The sequence below is a fragment of the Pelobates fuscus genome, chromosome 6 (assembly GCF_036172605.1).
Source record: "Pelobates fuscus isolate aPelFus1 chromosome 6, aPelFus1.pri, whole genome shotgun sequence".
NCBI lineage: Eukaryota > Metazoa > Chordata > Amphibia > Anura > Pelobatidae > Pelobates > Pelobates fuscus.
Window position 1 is genome coordinate 264,967,492 of NC_086322.1, and position 16,180 is coordinate 264,983,671.

Genomic DNA, 16,180 nt, shown 5'->3' on the forward strand with positions numbered 1-16,180 from the left:
GGGCACAATGATTATAGGCGGAGATTTCAACCTACCGCTCCATCACCAAGACACCTCGGCAAACTCCGCTCAACAGGCACCCAACAGGCACGCGCGAACGATACAGCTCCTACACCACCACCAACTCACGGATTGCTGGAGAGCACTGAACCCCACTGCAAGGGACTACACATTTTATTCCACGACTCACGCCACCTACACCAGGCTGGACTACTTCCTCCTGCCATACCACCATCTACCCCTCCTCGTAGAAGCAGAAATTCTGCCCATGACATGGTCAGACCACAACCCCATTCGGATAGGACTCAAGTCACCCCTGTTTCGACCTCGCCAGGTCTCTTGGCGCCTCAATGAATCGATCCTTGCAGACCCAATCCTGGTCACAACGACAAAACAAACTATCCAAGACTACTTTCGCAACAACGAAACCGAAGACACGACGCCCCTGATGTGCTGGGAGGCACACAAAGCAGTACTCCGTGGACATTTTATTGCGCACTGCTCGACACGGAAAAAGGCACACAACAAACAAATACAAGACCTCAACAAGGACATAGCGGACCTGGAATACCACCACAAACGGACAATGGACCCGTCCACATACCGCGATCTGATTCTCAAGCGAACCCAGCTCACCGAACACCTGAACCGAGCAATTCAACGCTCCTTCCAACAATTCCAACATCTGGTATATGAACACGGAAACAAATGCAGCAGACTCCTAGCAAACCTGCTGAAACAGCGCAGAAATCACCTATATATCCCCAAGATTAAAAACACTGACCAACAAATGTGCCATCTCCCGGACCAGATCGCAGCGGCGTTCACCCAATACTACGAAGACCTCTACAATCTACAAGGTGTCGCACAGGCTAACAGGGAACCCCGCAAGACAGAGGCCATTCATGCATATCTTGAAGCAGCCGGACTGAAACAGTTATCTACCCCAAACCGGGATGACTTGGAGGCCCCTATAACAGTAGAAGAACTGGCGTACGCGATCAAAAAAGCAAAGACAGGGAAAGCACCAGGGCCAGACGGACTGCCGCTGCAATACTATAAAACCTTCCTACCAGACCTCCTGCCGAAACTACATTCAGCTCTGAACTCAATTCTAGACGGCGCTACCCCCTCAGCCCCATTCACGGCAGCAAACATCACCCTCCTCCCGAAAGAGGGTAAAGACCTGACATCCTGCGCAAGCTACCGCCCGATATCGGTCCTGGATGTGGATGTCAAACTCTTGGCGAGCGTGCTGGCCAACCGATTGGCACCACTACTCCCGGACCTGGTCCACCCAGACCAGACTGGGTTCATCCCCGGAAGAGAGGTCCGAGACAACACCATACGGGCACTGAACCTGATCTCCGTAGCAGCGCAATCTGACCAACAGACCCTGATCCTCTCCACGGATGCCGAAAAGGCTTTTGATAGGGTGGACTGGGAATTCCTCTTCGAAACCCTCCGGAGCCTGGGCATCGGCCCCAAATACATACAATGGGTAGAGGCGCTCTACAGTTCACCGACAGCTAGACTCCGCATCAACGGGGCCCTCACAGACCCGTTCTACATCCGCAACGGAACACGCCAAGGGTGCCCCTTATCCCCCCTGCTCTTTGCACTAACCCTGGAGCCATTCCTTAACAACATTAGAGGCAACGAGGCGATCCATGGACTCCGTATAGGCCGATCACACCACAAAGTCCTGGCATACGCGGATGACCTGCTCTTCATTGTACAACAACCGGCCACGACAATCCACACGATCATAAATGAATTCGAAAAATACGGCAAGGTCTCCAACTTACGCATCAACTACAGCAAATCAGAAATCTTAAACATTAATGTTAGACACACCCAAACGCAGACGCTCAGACACCGCTTTCCCTTCCGCTGGTGCACCACCAAGATGAGATACCTAGGGGTCTGGCTCACACCAGACCCAGCGGATCTCTACCAACACAATTACCTACCACTTCTCAAAACCGCGCAGGCCGAACTTCAGGCCTGGAATACCTACTACATGTCGTGGCTAGGCCGCATCAACGCGGTGAAGATGACCCTACTCCCTAAATTCCTCTTCATCTTCCAGACGATACCAATCGCAGCGCCGAAGAGCTTTTTCACATCCATCCAAGCGGCAGTCCGTCACTTCATCTGGAAGGGCAGGGCCCCCCGAATAGCCCACTCCCAGTTAACACTCCCTAAAATCAAAGGGGGACTGGCTCTTCCCGACTTCAGGAAGTATTACACTGCGACCCACCTCACCCGAATCATCGGCTGGTCGACAGCACCAAGAGATAAGCTATGGGTTCGACTTGAAGCAGATAGCTCCGACTGCGACCTCCGAGCCCTACCGTGGATCACCCCAGAAGCGAGCCGACGCACCACGCACGCGAACCCATTTGTGAAAGCCACCCTCCGCATTTGGCACCAAAACGGCCCCAAATACTACCTCACAACACACCCGAGCCCTCTACTCCCACTCAGGAGAAACCCAGAGTTCCCAGCGGGAGACATGGGGCCCACCCTGAGACCGCGGACCGACACCACAATACCCCGAATGATGGACGTACTCACGCCCCCTTGCTCTATAAAACCACTTGCGGACCTGTTCCCGGACCAAAGGCATACCTTCCTCCACACTATAGCAAGGGAACAACTGCAGAGATATGCACGCTCGATCCCCCAACGACCGAGCCTCACGCGGGATTGTACAGAGTTTGAGTCCATGTGCCTGTTGGAGGCACCCCCCCTGAGAGCGATCTCCCAGATCTACACCACACTGACGACTGGACGATACCTACTGGCGCCACCGTGCATTAGGCGTTGGGAAGAAGACCTAGACGTAACGCTCACGGACGCAGACTGGGATAAGATCATAACACTCACCCAGAAGACCCCAGGGTCAGCGAGGCTCCAAGAAAATTCGTATAAAGTCTTCACGAGATGGTACATCACCCCAACGAATCTACATGCTAGAGACAGCACGAAACCAAACACATGCTGGCGATGCGGAAAGGAGCCGGGATCGTTCCTCCACCTATGGTGGGACTGCTCCCTCATCCGTCCGTTCTGGGAAGCGGTGGGCCGAGTACTTCACGAAACCACAGACGAAAACATCCCAGTGGCACCGGCACCATTTCTACTACACCATACCACAACACCCACACCGGCATACAAACGATCAGTGATACCAAGGCTCCTCAATGCAGCGAAAGCAACAGTCCCAATCTTCTGGAGACAACCATGCACCCCCTCACTCAAGCGCTGGGTGGAGGAGGTGGAAGACACCCGGAGATTCGAGGACCTAAAGGCAACAACTACAAACGCCAAAGAAAAATACCGTACAAGATGGTTCTACTGGCTAAGACACATCGCCTCGGATGACTTTGTGACGCTCTTGAATACATCTGAACACTGAGAGGAACACATGGGCAACAGGTGGGGGGTGGCCATCTGGGGCACCGGCGGAGTGGAGATGCCCAGAACAGAGATGGGAGACACACAGAGACCGGCTGACTAAGATACCCGCTTGCCGCCAAGCCGCCCCTCCCCCCCCCCCTTTTTTTTTTTTTTTTTTTTTTTTTTTCTCTTCTTCTTCTTCTTCCTCTCTCCTCCTCTTCCCCTCGTCCTCTTCCCCACCCTCCCGTCCTCCCCACACACATACCGGACTCACACCAAACACGACCACAACCCCTAGAGGGAGGCACACAGACATACAAACATAAACCAGATCCCAACTAACAACATAACCTACAATTTTAACCAAAGCACAACCCCATGCACTGCCTACGAGCATACCAAGACTCAGAACAGACGCTACGGACTGAGCCACAAACACGCCCCCACTATCCCAAGCTATATAGAACGGTTGAAACCGCTAACACCGGAACAACAGTCAGCATAGACCGCCTAGACACAAGAAACGATATACTAACATACTGGCCGCACCTGCTGACTAGCCGGGTACAATTTCAAACCAGATACACAACGTGCGATACCTCTGGCAGGCGCCAAACCACTGAAGGCGACATATAGGCCGGGACCACGTAGGGGACAAGCACACATAATCACAACAAACTAACCAACCCAAGATTACTACAAGTATCGTCTAGCACTAAGCCGCTCCGCTAGCTAGCTACCACAAGGCACCCACCCAAACCAGCTAACATGAGGCGATTATCCAAACCAGAGGACAAAAAAAAAAAAAAAACGATATACACAAACCAGTTAACACAAGACAACTGCGCAAACCAACTAACACAAAACAACTACGCAAACCAATTAAAACAGGACAACCACACAGACAAATATTACTTTGGGCTATACCCACCTAGTTAATGTATCTTGAAGTGCGCACCTACTTAATTAAACTAAATACGCATGTTCAATATTCTTGTTTCAAAGTTACCGCCTCTGCGTAGGCGACCGTATGCTTTTACAATACTGCGTTTGAATTCCACAAACAGAATGTGATGACAATAAAACCGATTTAAAACAAAAAATAAAATAAAATAAAAACACCACGGATTCAACTAAAAAAAAAATCTGGAAAAAAATTTCTCAAATGAGTTTTTATTCACCTTAAAGTAATTGATGGAAAGAAAGTTTCTCTGTCAAATTTCAAAACATTACTTGTCTGGGGTATGTGAGCACTGTGTATCTGCTGTAGTCTCATATATGCACGACAATGCGTAATGGGTCATTAAAGCGCCTTTAACCCCTTAACCCCTTAAGGACACATGACATGTGTGCCATGTCATGATTCCCTTTTATTCCAGAAGTTTGGTCCTTAAGGGGTTAACACAGCTGACATCATGGTGCACCCCCATGCATGCACATATAGTTTTAATTTGATTAATGTGAGTACCGTTTGAAAATTTTAGAAGAAAACAGAAATTCATCTTTTTTATCAGAAATTATTTTGATTAAAGAAATTAGAAATTAATGATTAATTTATGGCATAAATCGGAAGTGTGCAGGCAGGAAAGCTTTTGCAAAACCCTAAACAATTTATAAAGATAGGCTCCATTTCAACCATCATGACTACTTCTGCTTGTATAACTGGTCATGGTGGTAGACATATGTGAGTGCAGTGTTTCAACTTTAAACATTGCACGTAGAGAGAAAAATACACTTTTGTACTTGGGGCCTAGTTACACCCCCGGCGGCTTCTGTCCACCCCTGTTAAGAAAGCTGGTATTTTGGTTCCTCCCGAACTGCTAAAGGCTGAGTGATTATAGCTTGCAACAAATAAAGAAGTAGGGATGCAAAACCAGAGATACACTTCTAAGGTGCAGATATAAAAATATATACAACCTTTCAATAACGAAGTAGGCGATATCTATAAAAATAAATCGCACATAGTGTATTACAGAATAAACATAGAGGACACGCAGGATGATAATGTGGAACTCACAAGATTGCAGTGATAATCAAGCCCATCATCCTCTGTCAGAAAATATCTTCAGAATATATGAAACAAAATCTTCTATTTTTCCTTGTAAGGTAAAAGAGACCAAATAATAGTGCAGATGTAGATAAAACTTAACAGAATTTATTATTCAATGCACTTACAACAGGGTCCAAATAAAAACGCATAAAATCCACTCCGAAGGTGGTAGTGAAGGTGGTAGAGTATAATCCGATGCGTTTTCCGACGCGGGAATCCCTGAGGAAGTCATCTAGACGAAACGCGTCGGATTATACTATTTGGGGGACTTACTTGTATGCTGTCACTACCACCTTCGGAGTGGATTTTATGCGTTTTTATTTGGACCCTGTTGTAAGTGCATTGAATAATAAATTCTGTTAAGTTTTATCTACATCTGCACTATTATTTGGTCTCTTTTACCTTACAAGGAAAAATAGAAGATTTTGTTTCATATATTCTGAAGATATTTTCTGACTGAGGATGATGGGCTTGATTATCACTGCAATCTTGTGAGTTCCACATTATCATCCTGCGTGTCCTCTATGTTTATTCTGTAATACACTATGTGCGATTTATTTTTATAGATATCGCCTACTTCGTTATTGAAAGGTTGTATATATTTTTATATCTGCACCTTAGAAGTGTATCTCTGGTTTTGCATCCCTACTTCTTTATTTGTTACATTATTGTTTTTGGTGTTGTAAGAGGGCACACTTTTTGGTAGGTTTGCTGTCTTTGTTTTTTAGTGGTTGGGGTATCTTTATTGCCTTATTATAGCTTGCAGTTCGGGTGTTGATTCGAACGTTCTCCAGAAGAAAATGCAGTATCCCAGAAAATTCGCCAAGCAATCAGACATATACCCAAACACCAGTCTAAACTAGATGAAGGGTACAACAGGAATTAATTTATTCAGGCCAACTGGCCGGTTTATATGCAAGTCCCCCTGCAAGGGGTTTACCGTGACATATTCCAGGGGCATTCCCCACTGGACCTGACAGGGGACTATGGCAAAGTACACACTGTAATTACATTGGCTCTCTGGTCCAGGACACTCCCACAAGCCCTCCCTTCTGCCTGTGAGATAATTGAGTCAGGAACTGTACTAAACTCAATTATGTCCAGGCACAGAAAACATACAACACCTCGAAAGTGCCCCCAAAACACATGGAAACCCCCCAAAAGTCATATCCACTGATAGCCCCGATCTGGGGGACCAACATATCCAAAAATCACCCAGATTGGTTCAGGGGTTCGGCATTTCCATGAAAGTCAGAATTTTGACCGACATGGTCCTATGCCCAAAACAGTTCCGGGGAATCCGGGGTAACAGTCGGTCTCTCTTTCAGGAGTACAAAAGTACATAAATAACCTGAACTGAGCCTTTTAAAACTATATTAGCCAAGGTCTATTGCAGGGCCCATAGGAACTTATGTTAGCTCTCCTGAGCTAAGCCGTGCATTGCAGAACTAGTGCATTGGCTGAGAGCTCCCTCTGGCCGCTTTCAATGGGTGGGTGGTTTACTTTTTAAAATAGAAAACCTTGACGATAGTATTTATTCCTTTTTGCCAGTGTTTCCTTTCTATTGGACCGAAATAGTACCTAGAATTTTGGCATGGTACTTGGTTAATTTCTTTCGACCCACAGATGAAAGAATTTTTAATAAGTCACCAATTTCTTTTTATGTAGCTTTTATAATATTTTCCATCACAAATAAATCAATAATTATGCTATTCTAAGCTAGGGTTGTGCTTTGAGTTATAAAGGTTGGTTAAATCAAAGAATTTGGGTAATGTCAGGAACTCATTTATCATCTATAGTTATTTTCCCCTAGACATTTTTCTTTATGTATTGTGATAAATGCACAATTGTGTTTTATATTAAAAGTTCCTACATATCCGAGCTTGAAGTACTTGTATCCTGTCCTCTTATAAGCCATGTTGTGCTTTGCTTCCTTGTGCCATGTTGGCTCTGTTCCAGCTCTCCCAAATGGCGGATATAAATGGTTTTCACATCCTGGTTTTTGTCCTGTTCAAGAGTCTTATTGCTAGTCTCGAGGACCCTAGTTCTGTTTTGTTCCTGTCGTGACCTTGTCTGCCCTGCCACTCCTCATGGTGATACCCTAATACTGAAAATAAGATTTGTATTTACTCAGGCCCTTTAACCCCTACATCGACATGTCCGGCTTTTGGCTTGCCTTGACCATTTCCACTTCTGTGCTGGCCAGCTTCTTTCTGCCCCAAGGATATTGCCCCTGGTAATATATGTTTTGACTATCTTCATTTAGACGGTAAACACTTAAATGTAAATTCACAGTTTCTACTAGTCTCAGTCAGTACCACACCTGGCGTCTGTGGATCCCAGGCAAAAAAAAAATATTGTGGATGTCTTTCACCTACCACCCTTCATTCTGGATTCCAATCCATAACCCATTCCTTGGTTTATGGTGGTCCAGTGGTGGCAGTGTGAAGTTTGTGTACTTAAAACCATAAATAGCACGACCTAAAAGTACAAAGGGAGACCAATAGTGCAGACAGAAAATACTAAATACATAAAAAAGGGAACTATAAAACACTCACAAACATAGAAGTAAAAAGGCAGGGTATAACCAGTCTTCTTCAAGTGCTTCTTCTCTTCTTGTATATGAAGATGAGTAAAAATAAAAGTAGTAAAAGGGCTCATCAATTCAAATCAACATCCGCTGTCTACCACCAGGAGCAGATAAAACCACCAGGATATGGAGACAAAGTAGATAAGAAGAGTCCACAATAAAAAAATTAAATTGTGAAATAAAGCTTGCCACCCTACGCGTTTCGTCTAAATGACTTCGTCAGGGGCTTATGGCAACAATGGTTACCGTGAGATTCTTAACCAGGATAAGGTCTCATACAAAGGAGAGGTAAACACAGCTCACGCTGCAGCCACTGGACCACCAGTTAAACAAATAAATTCTGTCTTTATTTTGCCCTTAAATTTGAAATTTGCTTTGATTTCACCTTGAATTCCCAGCAATTCTGACTTTAGTGAATAAATAACACTGGTATTTGAAGAAACAATGTTAAAGGGACACTACTCATGATGGCACTGGACTTCTGTTCTGTCAGCCAGTCTCAGGACGAAAGAACATTTATAACATTCATGATCGCTTTTTGGTTATTTGATACTTTACCAGGATGACCTTTTTCGTTGGCTGTCCTACCCCTTTTCATGGCCAGGAGGACCTCTCACTTGCCTCCCCTGGAGAAGAAAAGTGATCTTCAAGTGGACAGCCTGGAAGACAATTCAGAGCAATCCATATTTGATCCCAAAATCGGACAAATTAAGTAATATTTTACAAGTAAGTAAGGGATTTATTCACTAAACAGTTAGAAGTGATGAACTGACCAACTCGGATGATTTAGCCCACACTCTCTTATTATTTAATATGCTTTTATAAATTTTTTTCCATAGAGTAGAAAAAAAAGAAACAAGAGACTTCAACACTAATTCAATAAATAACAAAATTATACATTAAACATTATATATAATTGTATATAGATATACAATATATCTAATAATTTATGCAGTGTTTATACTTTTATTTAAAAAAAAAAAAAAACAATCAAAAACTGTATTTCCTATTAAACACTCACTTTTTAGACTCTTTCAGTCCGTCTACCAATCTATCTGTCTGTCTACCTATCTATTCCTACCCACCTATATGTCTGTTTGTCTAGCTATGTGTTTGTTTGCCTGCATGTCTGTCTGTCTATCAGGAAACTATCTATATTAAAATTTAACAGTTAAGATCAACACAAAGAACTTGAATACACCGAGGGACAGCTGGCCCAACTAAATAAAATATTTTATTTTTGAGATGGTAATTTTTCTGCCTTGCCCTCAAAAATTTACTGAGCAAAAATGTCCAAAAAAATACAATCTTGCATCCCCGTCTTCTTATCAAGTAAAGTTACAATGAACATCTGTTGTTCAAGACGCATCAGAAAGATTATAAATAAATAAGGGATTCTTTGTATTAAGCCTTCTGGGTGTTTTTCATCTGTGTAATGCTGCACAGAGATATTAACGCTGTACGGAGATATGATACCCAGAGTGTGCCAGTCTGCCCGCCTCTCTTGTTACGCTCCATTTCCTCACATGTCTAAGACAGCCTCATACCCACCCTGAAGGGATCTGTAACCCAGAAATGAAAGAGTAATAATTCTTGACGAGAAAATGGGGGGCTTGAGATGTAGCAAGCGATAAGGTTACTAGTGAAACAATAAGTCACAATATAGAAAAAGGGAACGTGCATATGGAGTTATAGAAAGGTTTATATGCAGCAATACACTTCACAGGAAGATTATATGAAATAATAAGGTTGTTTGAAGAGGTTATATGGAGTAATAGGAGGAGTTATAGGGAAAGGTTATATGGAGTAATAGGAGGAGTTATAGAGAGGTTATATGGCGTAATTGGAGGAGTTATAGGGAGAGATTATATGGAGTAATAGGAGGAGTTATAGGGAGAGGTTATATGGAGTAATAGGAGGAGTTATAGAGAGAGGTTATATGGCGTAATAGGAGGAGTTATAGAGAGAGGTTATATGGAGTAATAGGAGGAGTTATAGAGAGAGGTTATATAGAGTAATAGGAGGCGTTATAGGGAGAGGTTATATGGAGTAATAGGAGGAGTTATAGGGAGAGGTTATTTGGAGTAATAGGAGGAGTTATAGAGAGAAGTTATATGGAGTAATAGGAGGAGTTATAGGGAGAGGATATATGGAGTAATAGGAGGAGTTATAGGGAGAGGATATATGGAGTAATAGGAGGAGTTATAGGGAGAGGTTATATGGCGTAATTGGAGGAGTTATAGGGAGAGATTATATGGAGTAATAGGAGGAATTATAGGGAGAGGTTATATGGAGTAATAGGAGGAGTTATAGTGAGAGGTTATATGGCGTAATAGGAGGAGTTATAGAGAGAGGTTATATGGAGTAATAGGAGGAGTTATAGAGATAGGTTATATGGAGTAATATGAGGAGCTATAAGGAGAGGTTATATGGAGTAATAGGAGGAGTTATAGGGAGAGGTTATTTGGAGTAATAGGAGGAGTTATAGAGAGAAGTTATATGGAGTAATAGGAGGAGTTATAGGGAGAGGATATATGGAGTAATAGGAGGAGTTATAGGGAGAGGTTATATGGAGTAATAGGATGAGTTATAGGGAGAGGTTATATGGAGTAATGGGAGGAGTTATAGGGAGAGGTTATATGGAGTAATAGGAGGAGTTATAGGGAGAGGTTATATGGAGTAACAGGAGGGGTTATAGGGAGAGGTTATATGGAGTTATAGGGAGAGGTTATATGGAGTAATGGGAGGAGTTATAGGGAGAGGTTATATGGAGTAAGAGGAGGAGTTCTAGGGAGAGGTTATATGGAGTAATAGGAGGATTTATAGGGAGAGGTTATATGGAGTAATAGGAGGAGTTATAGAGAGAGGTTATATGGAGTAATAGGAGGATTTATAGGGAGAGGTTATATGGAGTAATAGGAGGAGATATAGGGAGAGGTTATATGGAGTAATAGGAGGAGTTATAGAGAGAGGTTATATGGAGTAATAGGAGGATTTATAGGGAGAGGTTATATGGAGTAATAGGAGGAGTTATAGAGAGAGGTTATATGGAGTAATAGGAGGATTTATAGGGAGAGGTTATATGGAGTAATAGGAGGAGTTATAGGGAGAGGTTATATGGAGTAATAGGAGGAATTATAGAGAGAGGTTATATGGAGTAATAGGAGGAGTTATAGGGAGAGGTTATATGGAGTAATAGGAGGAGTTATAGAGAGAGGTTATATGGAGTAATAGGAGGAGTTATAGGGAGAGGTTATATGGAGTAATAGGAGGAGTTATAGGGAGAGGATATGTGCAGAAACACTGATGGAGTCACAGGGAAGATTCATGTAAGGGACAAACACTGGAGACAATGTGCAGGATTTTTTAATCTTCATAATTATTACAATTGACTTATCCTCAGCACTCAGATCAATAAGAGTAAGTGCCCCATTAAATAATTAGTTATTCAGGGGTGTGAAACTCCTGTATTTCTGGGCATCAATCTATCATTTTGGTTTTATAAACACTATACCACCAATACCCACAAACACTATATCCCTATGCACACACTATAATCCCTATTCACACCTGCATGCTGATCCCCTATACACAAACATTACAGCCTCTATACACATATACACACTACAACTCCTAACAATGCAACCTATATACACCAACACACACACTACAGCCCCTTCTGACACACACACACACACATGCATACACACACTCAGAGACACAGTCAATCTCTACAAGCACAGTGACAGGGCAATAGTCTGTCCTCCCCTAGTTTTTAAAACTGAACTGTTACCTGTCACCCTTTGTTACTAGCGACTAGGCAGCAAAAGCTACCCACTCGCTACTCTTTTATTACCGTGAGCAGTCACTGGCTTCTATGTGTTTAGTGAACATGCCCGTTACTTGCAGCATGGCGAGTGGGGGCATTTGGAAAGTTTTAAACCTCACTTGTACTACTGCAGGGGTCATTTTGACCTCAACAGGCTTTCATTTCGTTATTTTTTAATGTTTAGAAGGGTTAGTCAAAAAGGACGATAAATGTGCTTCCGAAGTAGATTTAACAGAGGACTTTTCATTTATTGGGTCTGGCTGCTAGAATTTTGGATGGCATTAAATCCAGTCAAAATTCAGTCAAAATATCAACCAAGTGCAATCCATAATTTTCAAGTGGGTTTTGCCGGTAATATAGAATTGAGGCCCAAGTTCTTGTTATTATTTTCAAAGTTTATTCAATGGAATATAAACTTGAAGATATATTTCGTAGCTCTCATTCAAGTTGTAGACAGACAGACAGATCGACAGACCGACAGACAGATAGACAGACTGACAGATAGATAGACAGACCGACATACCGACAAATAGATAGACAGACAGATCGACAGACAGACAGATAGATAGACAGACCAACAGACAGACAGACCAACCGACAAATAGATAGACAGACAGACAGACAGACAGACCGACAAATAGATAGACAGACAGACAGACAGATGCTCTGCGGCATAACTACAGATATTTCTGTGAAACAACCCAGTCATTTTTTGCAGATAACTATCTATATCCTTGCCTTTCTGCCTAGCTCTCTTTGCAACGACCTCCTGTTTTAAAACACAGATTTTTATTCCAATGCACAGGTGAAAATCGGAAAAAAGCAATGCCCAGCCGCGTACAGCTGCTTCTGCTGTATGGGGCTCATCAGCATGGTCTTGGCATTGGTTCAGTATAGAAAATCTCTGTGACAGCATCAAGCTAAGCGTTAATAAAGTTGCGATAAGATCAAACAGTGTTAAAACCTCCCCACTGATTTTAGTAAATTCTCAAACATTCTTCCGTGCAGCATCTGCACACTGAATGGAACATTTTTAAAAACCTGTCCGCAGATATTGCATATCTCAAAGACGGTAATTTTAAAAACCATAAAAGTTCACGCAACATATGCAAACGCGTTGAGGGTTTCACTATTTTAGGTCTCGACTCCGCATTTCAAATTGCAAAGATTTGCTGTTTTAACAAACAAGGTTTTTTTTTTTCTTTGCAACAATGCATGGCACAGGATCTCAATAAAACACCCACACACAAGCTTTCAGACAGATATGACTATAACTAGACATATAAAAAGACAGACAATGCAAGGTGGCTACGGAAGCGTTTCAGGAGCGAGAGACGCCAGCTTCCACAAACAAAAAAAAATTAAATATCAACAGTAACATATAATGGGATAAGGCAACCTGGCTTCATTGGGCACTATGTGGAATTAAATGTGCGGAGTGAACTCTAGCCTGCAGATCCTGTGGCTAGAGTTCACTCTCGCGAGAACGGAGCTTTGCTATGGTAACCGCGGCAACGCTCCGTGCTCGCGAGAGGAGACCTGACGGAGCTGCAGGCTGAGCTCCCTCCCGTGCCGGCCAACCAGCAATGTGCCTGCAGACCGGTGAGGGAGATCTATGATCTGCCCTCCGGTTCATGAAGGCACTTAGCACGACCGGCGCTTGGATAGCACCGGCCTTGCAGGAGAGAGCATCGGCTCTCGGGCGGGGGCAATTGCCCCGTTGCCCCCCCCCTAGATCCGCCACTGCATTGATCCTGTCACTCAAAGCCGAGAAGGCGTTTGACAGGGTCAAATGGTCTTATCTGTTTGAAGTGCTGGCACACATTGACATTCCTGATCCGTTGATAGTCACAATTCGAGCTATGTATACCAATGTTAGTGCACAGATTCGGATCTCAGGGGCACAGATCGCACCATTTAAATTAAGTAACGGCACCAGACAGGGGTGCTCCCTATCGCCCCTGCTATTCTTTCTTTCTTTGGAGACACTTTTGCAATCAGATCCAACCCAGAAATACGGGGGTTGGTTGGAGGTCAGCAATTTGTAGCATCAGGTTTTGCAGATGATATACTGTTGACCTTAACCCACCCCAGGGAATTTATGGCAGCACTGGCAGACGTGCTGGAGAAATACAATGACTTAGCAGGATACAAAGTGAACTTGAACAGGTCAAGTGCCCTTCCTATAGGCCCCCCGGCATCGGACATGGCGCACGTTGGCCAGGCATACCACATCCATATAGCCCACCACCATAATAAATATTTGGACCCCACCCAACTCTGGAGGGAGCAGGAAGCAGGCTGTGCTCACTCCTGCTTCCTTCTCTTCCAGTCACATCACTAGCACAGGTATGGCATATCTGGAGGATAAGGGGGGCTGGTTATTGTGTTTATATTTGAAAATGTGTGTGTTAAGTTTGTGGGTGTGTGTTTTAATAAATTGTGACTATGCAAACTGGTGTGAGTGACATTGTGTGTGTATGTTAGTGAGAGTGTAATATAGGTTAGTGAGAGTGTGTCAGTAACATTGTGTGTGTGTGTGTGTGTGTATGTCAGTGAGAGTGTGTGTTAGTGAGAGTGTGTAAGTAACATTGTGTGTGTGTGTGTGTGTGTGTGTATGTCAGAAAGAGTGTATGTCAGTGAGAGTGTGTAAGTGAAATTGTGTGTGTATGTCAGTGGGAGTGTGTGTGCCAGTGAGGGTGTGACCAGTTATATTTCTAATACATAATAATATAATTATATAATATATTGAAAAATGTTTTACTTACAGTGAACCTTTCACACAAGTTCACTGTAGCATACATTATATCCCACCATTATTATAAATTAAATGCACAATAATATAGGTTAAATCTCACCAAATGAATTGAATAGATAATTTATCACAGCAATAAATGATGTACTCAATGTAAAATGTATGTATTAGGCATTATGTGCGTATATATGTACACCCTGTTCCAAATTATTATGCAAATTCTATTTAAGTGTCACAAAGATTAAATATTTTGTTTCTCAGTTTAACTCATGGGTGGCATTGTGTCTCAGGGCTCTTTTGATCACTGAAAACAATCTTGGACACCTGTGATAATTAGATTGCCAAGTGAGCCCAATTTAAGGAAAAACTACTAAAGGAGGGTGTTCCACATTATTAAGCAGAGCACCATTTTCATGCAATATGGGGAAGAAAAGGGATCTCTCTGCTGCCGAAAAAGGTGAAATAGTTCAATGCCTTGGACGAGGTATGAAAACATTAGAACTTAAGCGTGATCATCGCACTATTAACCCCTTAAGGACACATAACATGTGTGACATGTCATGATTCCCTTTTATTCCAGAAGTTTGGTCCTTAAGGGGTTAAAAGATTTCTGGCTGATTCAAAGCACAAACGGGTTCGTGCAGATAAAGGCACATTGAGGAAGATTTCTGCCAAATCCATGCATCGGATCAAGAGAGCAGCTGCTAAAATACCATTACATAGCAGCAAACCGATATTTGAAGCTGCTGGTGCCTCTGGAGTCCCACGGACATCAAGGTGTAGAGTCCTCCAGAGTCTTGCAACTGTGCATAAACCTTCTATTCGGCCACCAATGCTCACAAGCAGAAACGGCTGCATTGGGCAGAAAAATACATGAAGACTAATTTTCAAATAGTCCTGTTCACTTATGAGTGCCGTGCAACCCTGGATGGTCCTGATGGATGGGGTAGTGGATGGTTGGTGGACGGTCACCCTGTTCCAACAAGGCTGCGACGTCAGCAAGGCAGTGGTGGAGTCATGTTTTGGGCCGGAACCATGGAAAGAGAGCTGGTCGGCCCCTTTAGGGTCCCCCTGAAGGTGTAAAGATGACCTCTGCAAAGTATGTGGAGTTTCTGACTGACCACTTTCTTCCCTGGTACAGAAGGAAGAACTATGCTTTCCGTAATAAAATCATCTTCATGCATGACAATGCACCATCTCATGCTGCAAATAATACCTCTGCATCAATGCTATGGGGCTGCTATGGGGATAAAAGGAGAGAAAGTCATTGTGTGGCCTCCATCCTCCCCTAACCTCAATCCTATTGAGAACCTTTGGAGCATCCTCAAGCAAAAGATCTAGGGTGGGAGGCAGTTTACATCCAAACAGCAGCTCTGGGAGGCTATTCTGACATCATGCAAACAAATTCAAGCAGTCTTGAAAAAACTCACAAGTTCAATGGATGCAAGACTTGTGAAGCTGCTATCAAATAAGGGGTCCTATGTTAAAATGTAACGTGACCTGTTAAAATGTTTAAAATGTTGTTATAAGTTTGATTGAAATAGCTTTTGA